Source organism: Talpa occidentalis, unplaced genomic scaffold (assembly GCF_014898055.3).
Source record: "Talpa occidentalis isolate TD23 unplaced genomic scaffold, MPIMG_talOcc4v2.1 talOcc4.7, whole genome shotgun sequence".
In the NCBI taxonomy this organism is placed as follows: Eukaryota; Metazoa; Chordata; class Mammalia; order Eulipotyphla; family Talpidae; genus Talpa; species Talpa occidentalis.
The window spans coordinates 87,295,138-87,307,963 of NW_023605083.1; the positions used below are offsets into that span (position 1 = coordinate 87,295,138).

Genomic DNA, 12,826 nt, shown 5'->3' on the forward strand with positions numbered 1-12,826 from the left:
TGTCTTGGTTCTCGCCTCTGCAAAATCAACCCTCCACTGCTTACTTTTGCTTGGCGGCCGTTCAGGCACCGCTGTTTGGTCACACGTTCTCTGCCGTGGGAGATGGAACGCAGGGCCCATTTCTCCCTCCCTGCTGTGAAGTCTACCTTGTGGCCTTCGGTTAATGCCATAAGAACTTCCAGCCCAGTCACCTCCTTGGGGTCTCTGCCCCCCTTGTCTTCACACTGCAGTGAGCATGATGCCGCTCTGTGGCCAGCAGTCCTCTCTGTGCTTGCTGCTCCTTTCTCTAGACACCAGCAGCCACGGGGGTCTTGGCAACACTAAGGCAAGAGACACCATTGCTGATCCACTGGGTAACGAGGCTGGACGACCCTACTCTTGTGAGAATAGAAAGGACTAGGTCTCCCTCCATGACCATGGAGCCAGACCTCTTTCCTATTGTCTGGGGAATGAGATGGCTCTGCTGAGATGCTGCCCAGTGGGGCTCTTGGCATGACTCCAGTTTGTCTGAATTTAAAATGTGGATCTGGTGTGCCATGTGGTGGCCTCCTCCAACATCTGCCCTCAGATACTGAATGTTGCACTTTGTGTCTCTGTGGTGGAACATTTTAGGGCATCAGGGCTAAGTTCCAGAAAGGAGGCCTTAGCTTAGTTACAATACCTAAGTGTGTTGACCAAAGAGGGGACTTCAGGTCCCCATTTCTCCAGGCAGAGAAGATGCCTGCTGGGAGCATCAGGGGCTGCAGAAACTTCACCGAAATTTGTCCCCAACTTTGGATCAGCCCCCCCCTTTCAGAACAGGATACAGGCCCCACCTGGGAAGGTCTTCTTCTCTAGAAGCTCAGCTTTACCTGGTGAGATTGTTAAAAAGCAGATTTCAGACACCATTCCAGAGAGGAGAATTCAGTCGGTCTAGGTGGGGCCCATCTGCATTTTTTAATGAGCATGAGGGGGCTCTGATGCAGCCTTTCATTATGAACAGCCTTTCACCTGTTCAGCCTGCAGTCTCTTTATGTCTCTGTTATATTACAGGGACGGGGCGTGGCCCCCACAAGGTGTGGGGATGGTGAGGCGTGCCAGCCCTTCCTCACCTAAGGGGATTGTCATCGTTATTGTCAGGAACATGGAAAAGTCCCAGCAAGACATTAGTTCTTGTAGGAAAACTAAAGGGAATCACTAGAGAGAACACAATGGAGAAATATGCATGAAAAATGAAGCTTGTAAGGAGTTGTTTAAGATAAAAATGCATTACGGCTCTGTGGACAAAGCCGTTTGTAATAAGAAACACTGACAGAAAGAGAAGCATCGTGCCTTGGATAGATAGAAGGGCTTTGGTGAACAGAAAAACCAGATACTGAGAGAACTGAAAATTAAAATATAGCTAGAACCTCTTTTTCCAAACCCAAAAAATGATGAGATAAAAAGATACGATGTGAGATTGCAGAACCCTTCAGCAGCCTCCGAATCAAATGGAGATGCTGGGAAGCGCTGATGCTGACACCCATGGGTGACGTGTTCCTTCTCACTAATGATGCTGAAGGCCAAGTAATCTAGTAACTATGGTAGGTAAATGAAAGAATGTGGATGATGAACTGACTCCATCCGGTGGAATAATAACATGTAACAGCCCATACGAAAGAACTTGCAAAAACAAACCGACTCAAATGGCTCCACATGTGAACATTATATAAATGAACGATTAGGCAGACGCAGCGGGGCAGTATTAAGGGCAGACTCTTTATGAGAAAGACGGTAGGAAACCTGCTAAAATCATTAGACCAGATGAATTTTATTAATCCCCTGCAAGGCATGGCATTTCAAAAATTGAAATATAAGACTAACAAGGAAGTCTTCATAGCTTTGCTATAAAATATCGACTGGTAGGTTTTGCAAGAACTTATTAATATATCACTAAAAGCACCTAACCATTTAATAAACATGGAAAACTTAATGATGCTGAAGTAATATTGATATTGCAAAAGCTCCTTACCAACCTTTTCCTTTCAGAGAAACCCCCCCACCCTGGCTTTATTAAATTATAAATGACAAATTAAAAGTATATATATTTAAAATATATATCTTGATATGTATATAAAATTATGTATATAAATGACCAACACAAGCTAATTACATCTCCATCACTATATAGAGTTACCATTTATTTTCTCCTTTTTTTTATGAGAATACTTAAGATTTACCCTTGTAGAAAACTTCAAATACACAATACAGAATTGTTAAATGGATCACCATGCTGTATATTAGATCCCCAGAATGTATTTATCCTACATAACTTCGACTTTGTACCCTTGATCAATATTCATGAGCTCTCTCCCCACCCCCCAATAGCCACCATTTTCTTTCTCTCTCAAAGAGTTTCACTATTGTGGGTACATATAAGTGAGATCATGCAGTATTTGTCTTTCTCTGTCTGGCTTGTTTCTCTTGATTTAATGTTCTCCAGGATCATGAATGTTGTAGTAAATGTCGGGATGTCCCTCTTTTTAAAGACGTAGTAATATTCTATTGTGTGTGTGTACGTTCTCTTTATCCATTTATTCGTCAATGGACATTAGGTTGTCTCTATATGTTGGCTATTCTGAATAGTATTGCAATGAACATGGCAGATATCTCTTCAAGATATCTATTTCAGTTCCTTTGGATACACATCCAGACATGGGATTGCTGGATCACAGAGTAGTTCTATTTTCAATTTTTGAGGAAGCTTGAGGCTATGCTCCACAGTGGCTATACCGATTTACATTCCCAACAACTATGAAGGAAATTGGACCCTTCTCTCACACCATATGCAAAAATCAACCTGAAATGGATTAAAAACTTAAATATAAGTCCTGGAGCTTTATAACTACTAGAAGAACACATAGTAGAAAAAGCTTCTTGACTTTGGTCTTAGCAGTGATTTTTTGGATGTGACACCAAGAGCAAAAATAAACAAGTAGGATTATATCAAATTAAAAAGCTTCTGCATAGTAAAAGAAGTGCTTTAAAGAGTGAACAGAGAACCTACAAAAATGGAGAAAATATCTGTATATATCTGATATGGAATTAGTATCCAAAACATGTAGGCAGCTCACACAACTCAATAGCACAAAAGCAAATAATCAGATTCAAAATGGGCAAAAAACCCATTTCTCAGAAGGGGTACAGTATAAGAAGAGGTACTCAACATCATTATTCAACAGGGAAATGCAAATCAAAGCCACAATGAACCATCACCTCACGCCTGCTACAATGGCTGTTATCATAAACACAAGATAAAATAGGTTGGCAAGAATGTGGACAAAAGGGAAGCCTCCGTGAGTTTTAATAATTCTGCTTTATCCTATTATTTAGCTGGTTGCATAGTGTTCCACATTATGGATATAAAAGTGTTGTTTAACCAGCGTTGTCCAATCTTTTTCAGCTATAAGTAGTGCTACAAAGGACATGCTTTGACATGTATCTTTGTGTGTACAGGCAAGTGTGTCTCTGAGTGCCCAGAAGAAATAGAGTTGTGACAAGGGGAAAGTGTGTTTTAAATTTTGATAGGTTTTGCCAAGCTGTCCTCCATTAATTTAGTCCTCCACAAGAATGTATGAAAATACCTTATTTCCCTCACCCTCAATACACTTTTACCTTCTTGCCTATGTGGTAGGTGAATTATGGTAGTCCACTGTCGTTCTGACATATTTCAAAACCCATCAGAGTAACTGAACATCTTCCCTATGCTTAAGAGGTATTTGCCTTTCTTTTTCTGTGACGACTTCATTCCCTTTGTCATTTCTGTTGTGTTATTAGTCTTTTCTTACTGGTTTGATTTTTAAATATTAAAGAAATTAGTCCTATGTTATATATGAGGAAATATTCCTTCAGTTTGTTTTTGTCTTTTGGTTCATTTTATGCTGTGTAAAGTTAATTTTTTTATGGAGTCAAATTTACCAGTTGTATCAGCTACACTATATTCAGCTACAGGAAATAAAAAAAAAACCAGTGACAATGGCTTGAACAGATGGGAGAAGATTTGTTCCATCACATGCAGGTAAAATTTGTGCTCCTCTGGAAAAGTGCATTGTTGAGAGCAATCCTTTTGGATTATTGGATTCTGATTCTATAGAAATTATAAATTTTAGATAACTGATAGTACAGCAAAATAATACTGGTCTGTAGACATGCAAATGAATTATGTGCAGAAGGATGGCTCTCCCCTCCCCCAATGTCCCCTGTTACTATAAAAAGACCCCAGGTTGCCCCCGTGATCATTTGCATGTGACTATTTCAATATCCCTTCATATTGTTGCCAGAGCCGGGGTCTGGCTGTTCACTGCTTGAAAGTCAAAACCAGAGACAAGAATTGGTGGGAGGAAATCTGGTTTATTTCGGAGCCTGCAGCCTGAGGCGATGGAGGCTGTTGTTTCCAAGCCCACCTCAGATCTTTCAAGACGACCAGGCAGTTTGAAAGGGGCTGTGTGGGCCGCGTGGGTCAGCATGTTCTCATGTGATGTTCTGTTGACCCGTGGCCATCTGGTGACCAGGCCCGTGTCACTTGTCAAGGGCAAGGGTTATAGAGTTTGCAATCTTGGTCCCAATTTCTGTTTTCCTTAAGTAAATGCAGAGCTGGTGATTCACTACAAAAGTTCTCCATCAGCCCTTGCCTGGTTTTCTAGTTTTGTCTGTGAAAAGATAAACAGGGCAGGGATGAAGAATTTCTCCAAGAATTAGGACAGAGAAAGGACGAGGAACTTACAGTTAATGGACATGTAATGATTCTCTCTTCTGTCTACATCCTGCTCCTCATTTTTGAGGGGCAATGAGTGGAGGTCTGTCTTCGGAAACTCTCCTGTTGAATAGGGCCAGAGGTTTGGGGGCCCTATTTGGGGGAGCAGAATCTTTCTGCTAACTTGAGTTGCCACTGTAACAGGGTATCATCCCAGTTGTTTATACACTAGAATTACAATTACTTGGAAATTTTGATGTCTCTAGCCTTGACAAAGGGAACCAAGTCATTCAGGAGGCGAGTCAAAAATCAAAAGAGGCTGAAAAACCAGGGAGGGGCAAAGAAATACAGACTTGGCCAAGGTTTACTGGCTAGTGCAGGGCATTCATATAAGTGGTATGAGGAGGTTCTCTACAGTAACGGGGGTTCCCAGCTTCTGTTGACACACTCCTCCTGCTCCCCGCAGCTCCTCCTTGCCCTGCAGCCTCAGTTCCCAGCCAGCCTGGAGCTCAGCTCAAGCTTTTACTTGCTCAGCAGGACAGATAAACTTTTCAAGGAGAAAAGTTTAGATACTTTTTTTTTAAATTTTGTGTTTTTTGTAGTCTAAAAGCAACTTAACTAGCCTTGGTTAGTTAACTAACCTTGGTTAGTTAACCAACTTTAGCCTTGGTTCCAGCCTGACCCCACATGGCCCCGGAACTGCACCTCCACCTGTGGCACCTCCAGTGTTCTCATGAAGGCACAGGGCAGGGTGCAGGAGTGTCTGGGGTGGGTGTTTCCAAGATGCTCCTGGCTGGAGCCAGAAGGCTGTTGTCCCATCGGGCTCGCCTAGCTGCCCCAAGGATTGACTGCCCATGGGATAGTCCCAGCGATTATTACACGGTGAAGCTACCGGCGACTGGAGGATGAGATCACTTCCTCTATTTTCTGTCAAGTTCTGAGATTTGCATCCAACACACGACGGCACTGGCGCCCACCAAACCCTTCTTGCTACTAGACTGTAATACAGCTCGGGGGTTTTCAGTATCTGGACAAGATTCTTGGAGACTAGGGTCAACATGGCCACTGCCCCCTGAACTTGTGACTGCGAGGGGCACTGTGTCTTCCTCCTACCCATTCTTCTGTATTCCCCATCCATTAATGTTCAGCTCCTGTTTTGTACAAGCCTCCTTAAAATCAATAGTAGGGAAGCAGAAGAGACACATGCAGGGACACAGTATCTACCTTCGTTTGGCTGTAAAATGGGACATGAGTTGCCCAACTCCCAGCACAGCTCAGCGCAGCCTCTACGTGGACATGTAGTAGATGCTCAATAAACACACGTGGTTTTCTGAATTGAGCCTGCCTCAGAAATCACAGCCTCCACCAACCTTCTGTAAACCTTAACGCGTCAACAAAGCCTGGGCTCCTGCAGCATGGCGACGGCGGGCTTGTGGGGAGCACCAGTGACTGCACTGGAAGGAGCTGGTGGGTGGAAGGTGCTCAGGTGAGCCCTGTCCGCTTTCCACACCGCAGGGCTAGTGAACAGGCGGGAGCCTCAGCACGGGCAGGCACCTTGATAAAGATGCCAGCTGATGGGCCCTGTCCAGACCTGCACATTCATTTTTTTTCTGATGGTGCCTGGAATATGAAATGATTTATTCACATTCAAAGTTGAAATACAAGTTACATCGGGGCCTCAGCCCAGGCTTCCAGTAACAGCAGAGCGCGAGTGTGAAGAACAACCATCACCTGCGCCCTCCCGCGCACGTGCTGTGGGGCCGGGCGGAGCGTCCGGGTGGGCCTCAGTCCCGCTCCAGGTGATTCTAAGTGAGCCCGGGAGCAGCACGAGGGCTGCGGGGCACTCGGGAGAGCTGAGTGCGGCTCTCGCCTCAGGAGGGCCAGCCTGGCCTTGTCCGCTTGGCAGGAGAGGTCAGCGCAGCCCACATTCTCCGTCTGTCCGGGACGTGTGCGCGTCTGTGGGAGGGGAGGCCCCTGAAGAAAAGCGGAAAATCAGAGGTCTGGCTCCACACGGGACTCATAGTCTGGGGATCTCTGTGTTAGAAGCTCCTGGGAGCGTGAGGACAGCAGCTGCCAGGGCTGTGCGGAGCATCTGAGGACGCGCAGGGGTGATGTCTCTCCATGAGCGGCGGAGGAAGAAGCCGGAGGAGGGTGAGGAGGGGAGCAGCAGGCCCTCAGGTAAGTGACCTCTTTGTCTTACTGCAATGCCACCCTCTCAGGACCTGCAGACGTTTCCTTCTCTCCCTCCAGTGATCCCGCCTCAGGAATTTGCCTTCAGAGACTTTTATTTCTCCCCTTATGACTGTTGGGCGCAGCTCTTGGAGTGTCTTGGGCTGTCCCTATCATAGATCTCAGAACCTTCTCTCTGTTCTCTCTGTCTTGGCTCCCTACAGAGCATGAATGATTTTTGCCATGAATTCATGACCTGCCAATCTTAAAAACATTGGCAGGAGAGGAGGCCCTGGTGGGTTGGGAATGGGGGGCGAGATGCAAGAGCGTCTCTGGCCCAGGGGGGCAACCGGCAGGGCTGGTCCTGAAGGGGCTGCGGCCCCAGGGAGTGGGTGTTTAGAGGGTGTCCTGGGAGTAGGATGGGGTCTGAGCGAACTGACTGCTAGACCTGGAGTGTCGAGCTAGGAGTGGCAGCTGAACACCCCAACACCCACCCTTTGGGAAATCAGAACTGAGCCAAGATTCAGATGCACCAGGAAAAGGTGTCTGAGTCCTGCTTGAGAGAAGAGAAACTGAGTCCCCAGCTCAGGTCCCACAGTCACTGGGCCTGAAGGGGCTGGGCTGGTATGAGCTGAGGTGGCCTGGCATGAAAGTTGGTCTCTGCTGTGTGCACGTCTTGATTGGGCTCCCCTGTGCGCTGTGGTTATCCCAGGGCCTGGTGTTTTCTCGCTGGCGGGGAGTGATACCTGTGATTGGGACCACCTGTGCATGGAGGGCCTGGGCTGTTGCGGGGATGGTGCAGAGGGAAGAGCTGCTGAGCTTCATGGGGGCTGGAGAGGCAGCCCTGGCCCCGGCTGGGGGAAGGGAGACTGGAGGAGGACTACCTCAGGGGCAGAAATGTGGCTTTGCTATTTAGCAGTGAAGGAGGAAGAAGAGGAAGTGGTCACCTGGAGTTCTTTGTATCACCCAAGGTGTCCACCTCAGCTTAGCTCCCTGCTCTGCCATCACCAAATGCAGACAACTACAGCCCTGGCGATACCTGACCAGAGAACACACTCGTGCTAGAAGTGGGAAGGCCCCTCCGAATAGATCCTGGGACAGCTGCCTCTCTATATGTGAAGGCCCGGGCCCGGACACTGCCATGTTACCAGTCCATGTCCCATGACCCTCCTCTTCCCTGGGACCTCATTCCTTACCAGGATGAGCACACAGCCTGGAGCTGCCCTGCTTCACTGATTCGGGGAGTCTGCCCTGCCGGATCTGCTGCTGGGCCCCAGGGAGATCAATGACCTCCTGTCATCGGGACATATGGGGCCCTCTCAGATGGCCTCTTGTAGGGTAAGGAAAAATGTCAGGCTTTTCTGCCCTCCCGCCATCAGGATAGATGATGGATCCTGCGGTCCTGAAGGCATGCCTGATGGCGGGCACCTGAAGTAGGGCGTGGACATAGGTAGGTGGGATTCACCTGGGCTGAGACTGGGCTTTTAAGGGCGGCGTCACGGGGACACCAGCAGAAGCCGAAATAGAAGCCAAGAAAGAAGCAGCAGGAGAGAGAGAGAGAGAGAGAGAGAGAGAGAGAAAGAGAGAGAAGAGAAGAGAAGAGAAGAGGAGAGGAGAGGAGAGGAGAGGAGAGAAGAGGAGAGAGAGAAGAGAGAGAAGAGAGAAGAGAAGAGAAGAGAGAGAGAAGAGAGAGAGCCCAGATAGAGTGAAGACTTGCTGGGGGCTGGGAGGCCTACCAGCCTCCTGGCCCCCCCTGCACCTCTGCCTGCTGTGTACCTGGTAAATCCCAGTAAAAGCCTGCAAAAAACCACTGAGGACTCTGACTCCTCCTTTACCCGGTCTGCATGGGATCAGAAAACCTGCTCTGTGTCCATTCCTGACCCTACACCGCTCCACTGTCTCCCCCATTTCCGCCTCCACTGCCGCCTCCCATCTTAGCTCAGTGAAACTACGCCCAGAGATTTCTCCCCCCACTCATGCCCATTATAGAGGCCCCCCAGCAGGGACAGTGCATACCCTCTGACCCCTCTCCACCCCCGGACACTTTGAAAACAACAGGGTCATTTCCGCTGCAGAGGGAGTTAGAGGGAGGTGAGGGGGATGAGCCCCTTTCAGATGTCCTCCCATGGGATGGTCTCTCCACACAAGGCTACCCAGCGAGTGCTGGTTGGAGGTACCGGCTCCCATGGCATTGTCCTGGTGTGACAGTGAGACAAAGCAGAGCAAGAATCACTTTAAACTTCAGGGCACATCTAAGCACCTGATTTGCTGAATGAGGCGGGTCAGTGCTGGGTCCAGTTCATTTTTCATATGCTTGAGCATTTCCTGGGGTACCCCATCCCTCTGGGGTTCAGTGGCCTGGTGACATTGTATTTGTCAGATAGGTCCCATCCCAGTGATAGCAGGGCCACCAGCTATGCAGGGGTGTGGGAGGGAGATCCATGCTACCCCGATGCCTCCTCCACCCTCAGGCCTCTTGGAGTGAGTGACTGTGTAACCAGATACCTCCCGTGACCCACCCAGCCCCCTTAATACCCTTCATGGACAGATGCCCCCACAACCTGGGGCAGAAGAGGCATCAGGGGCCCTAGAGGTGTCAGTAGCAACAGTCACAGCAGCCAAAGAGAGGATATAGAGACAGCGGGCAGTGGGAAGCTTCCAGGAAGAGCTGGTGCCTGTGGTTGAATTGGAGGAGGCACCTGGCACAAGCCCAGGGAGGCTCTGGCTGGGGTGGGAACCCCAGGATGAACCGGGAGGGTGCAGCTATAGAAGGTACCACCAGGGGGCGATGGAGAAGGGGCGATTCCACAGTCATTGGTATCCCGGAACAGCCTTTATGGGAGGCGCCTGTCCTGCCCTTTCTCACTCTTCTTGCTCCCAGCCCGCAGTTTGTGAGGCTGAGGCTGAGCAAGGACATGAGGAGTGGCAGGTGTCCCCTCCCACGTGCTTCCTGACCCTTGATGGCCACCAGCAAGTATGTTGGTACAAGGAAAGGTCCAAGGCCCTGTTAACTCCTCAGTTCATGCAGTGCAGGTGCCCTGTGCCCTGAGCAGGGATCCAGGCTTGGTGACTTCCCCGAGGTGCTCTTAAGGTGAGCCCCACCCCTGGGGGCCATTTCCCCACTGACTATCCTCCAGCCCAAAGAAGGGGAGAGGAAAGGGTTCCTGTTCATTAAGGTGGTGGTGGTGGTTTTTAACAAAATGGGAAGCACAAATAAAGGGTTTCTCTGAAAAAAAAAAAAAAAAAAAAAAAAAGAGTAAATATTCTTTGGGTCTGGTGAATACGCAAATGTGCTGACGCCTGACATTTCCATGCAGGGTGTGCTTGCGTCTCAGGTTGTCAGTGAATATGGAGACTATCTGGTGTCAGGTCCCGCCTGGATGTAGGGTCAGTGCTATGTAGACTAGGGCTGAGAAAATCCTCTAGTTAACTGGAGGGGAATGTGGCCCGGAATCACTCAGCGTTATAAATAAGAAAGCAAGCTTCCTTTCTAGGGTCCTGAAGGAAGACCTGGTATTTAAATTATACTAGAGTACAGAACATGGAAAGTATGTGATTTGAAACTTGCATAAAATGTTCCTTTCTCACGAGTGGATTCATATCATGGCCAGCTTTTTTCAAACATTATCCCAGGAATGATTGAGTCCCTCTCAACGTGAGACAGCTGCTCTCAATGTGTCCCTTTACAGCTGAGGTAACTTTGTTCCCCTTGGTTGAGGGGACTGGCTCCCAGCTTTCTCCACTCTGAAGTTAGTATTCTCCCTGTTGTTAATAAAGATCTTCAAGGGTTTTACTGAGAAATGTGCTTAAACTACCACATTTCATCTGGAATCTCCCCTGTATTCTGAGCTTCCGTTTACTTGCAGTTTTCATTTGAAAAGGAAATAGTGTTTCCTTTTGTTCAGGGGAAATAGTGGCTTTTTCTTCCAAAACTTACAAATTTATCAGTCCTTGACCATTTAAGTTCCCACTTTAGGGCCTCTTGGTGAAGTAGGGTTTAAGTCTCAGCATTACCACTGCTATGTCCTAAGTTTGATCCCCAGCCAGGGAGGTGACCCACGTGGCACAACCGACCTCTCCTGTCTTGCCTGCTTCTCCCCTCAGCAGTGTATTTCAGTAGATCCACCTGTTCTGCTCCCCATTCTGTCTCCAGTGAGTCTTCTCACCCCCTGCACATCTATCTACATCCCAGTCTTCTAGGCCAAAACAAAAAAACAAAGTTTCCACTTTATTCCACAGTCATGTCAAATATTTTATTACTTGTATTTTCAGAAATGGAAACAAGGAGTGTTTATGTTCAGCTATTTTTAAATCTATAATGTAACACAGTACAATTGAATAATGAAATTTAGGAAAAAATGAGGGGTTTGTGTAAAAAAGAAAATCTTCACAGTGTTTCCCTCTTGACATTAACCTTCCTGTTTCTTGAGGTGATCTGCTTCTTCCACTCTAAATTAGTGGTAATTCTAGAGAATCAGTGGAGTAACATTTCAAATATTTAAATCAGATCTGTTCCTCATTTTTGGTTCAGTAGTACTTTGACAGTACATTAAACATCTGCAGATTGCAAACACTCCAATGTGTTCTACAGGGCCTGTCAAAAAGACAGCATTTGGAGAAATGGTACTCCATAACCTTCTAGACTCTTCTAGCGTCTTCTCTGACAAGCACATACTGGATGGGAAATGGTAGAAACCCCAAATGATTCATCTTTCTTTTTATCATAAACAGGTCATGCAATCTCAGACCTGAGCCTGGTCACCTAATAGGAGCAAAGACAAGAACCCTGGCATGAGAAGAGAAAGGAGACCGTGTTTGTAACCCAGGTAGGTGGGGATTGATGCCTCCGATGACACAGATGAGCGGGTCAAGAGGAAGCCCCACCTCCATATGTGGTTTGGGGAGTTTTGCTTTGAAGGGATGATGTTGGGAAGTCTGGGGTTTAGTGATCTTGCTCTCAGAGTGGGACAACGGCCCCTTCCTAATCAAGCTCCCAAATCTTGTGAGGATTCTTCTCCTCCTCCAGTGAACTGTGGCATTCACCGTGAGAGCCAACAGCCTCCCCAGGTAGAGGTGAGTCTGTGTGATCTGACCCCTCGTCCATTGCTTGAAGAGGCTGCTCATGGAATTCCCCTATGGAGGAACCATGCAAGTTTCTTACTATCTTTAGGTCTCCTGGAGACATGCACAAGTTCCCCAACAATATTGGGGATGTAGGCTAGACTGACCCTCCCATCAAATCTTTTGTGAGCAGGTTCCCCTTAGGAAACCTCCAATGGACTAGTACCTGACTCAGTCATCAGGAAGTACTTGGAGCCTCACAGTGTTGGCCTTAATTAGCTCCAGGGTAGAATTTCCTAGTCACTTCATTAAGACATAATTGATGCTGGGCTCTACCAAAGACTAGCTGAATGTCTCTGTGGGTGAGACATAGGAAAGTGTGATTTCTGAAAACTATGCAAGTGATCTCAGTTTGAAGCCAAGGCTGGTTATTTTACACATTGCCAGTGAAGACACTAACAGCTTCTCCAAAGAGGACAGTCTGTTCATACTGGCAAGTTGAGAGGGCACTAGAGAAGGCAGTGGTGTCTGAACAAGGCTGTTTTGAGAAAACAACACATCTTGATCCATGAAAGCAAGGTTTACTGAGCACCTACTATGTGCTCACAGGTATGAGGACTCACTGTTTCCGGGGTACTGTTCTGGGAACTTCACATCTACTATGTGAGTTAATCCTTATACTCCCTCTGGGCTTGGGATTTCTGTGTTCCTCTTTCCCTGGGGTAACAGAGGCCGGCCTTGCCTTGTGTGAGTAGATTTTCTTTCTCTCCTTCATGATCACTGGTCATAAAATAACGTGGACACGATGGCACAAAAGTGAGTGGACAAGTGGGAGACAAAAAGGCGAGGTGGATTAGTGGTTCTGAAGGAATCTTGATGGGTTGT

General features: G+C 47.5%; 1 pseudogene; it reads left to right on the forward strand.

The window, feature by feature from the left end:
* Window positions 1-9,668: 9,668 nt before the first annotated feature.
* Window positions 9,669-12,826, forward strand: part of LOC119231475 (tigger transposable element-derived protein 1-like) — a 35,994-nt pseudogene continuing 32,836 nt past the window's right edge.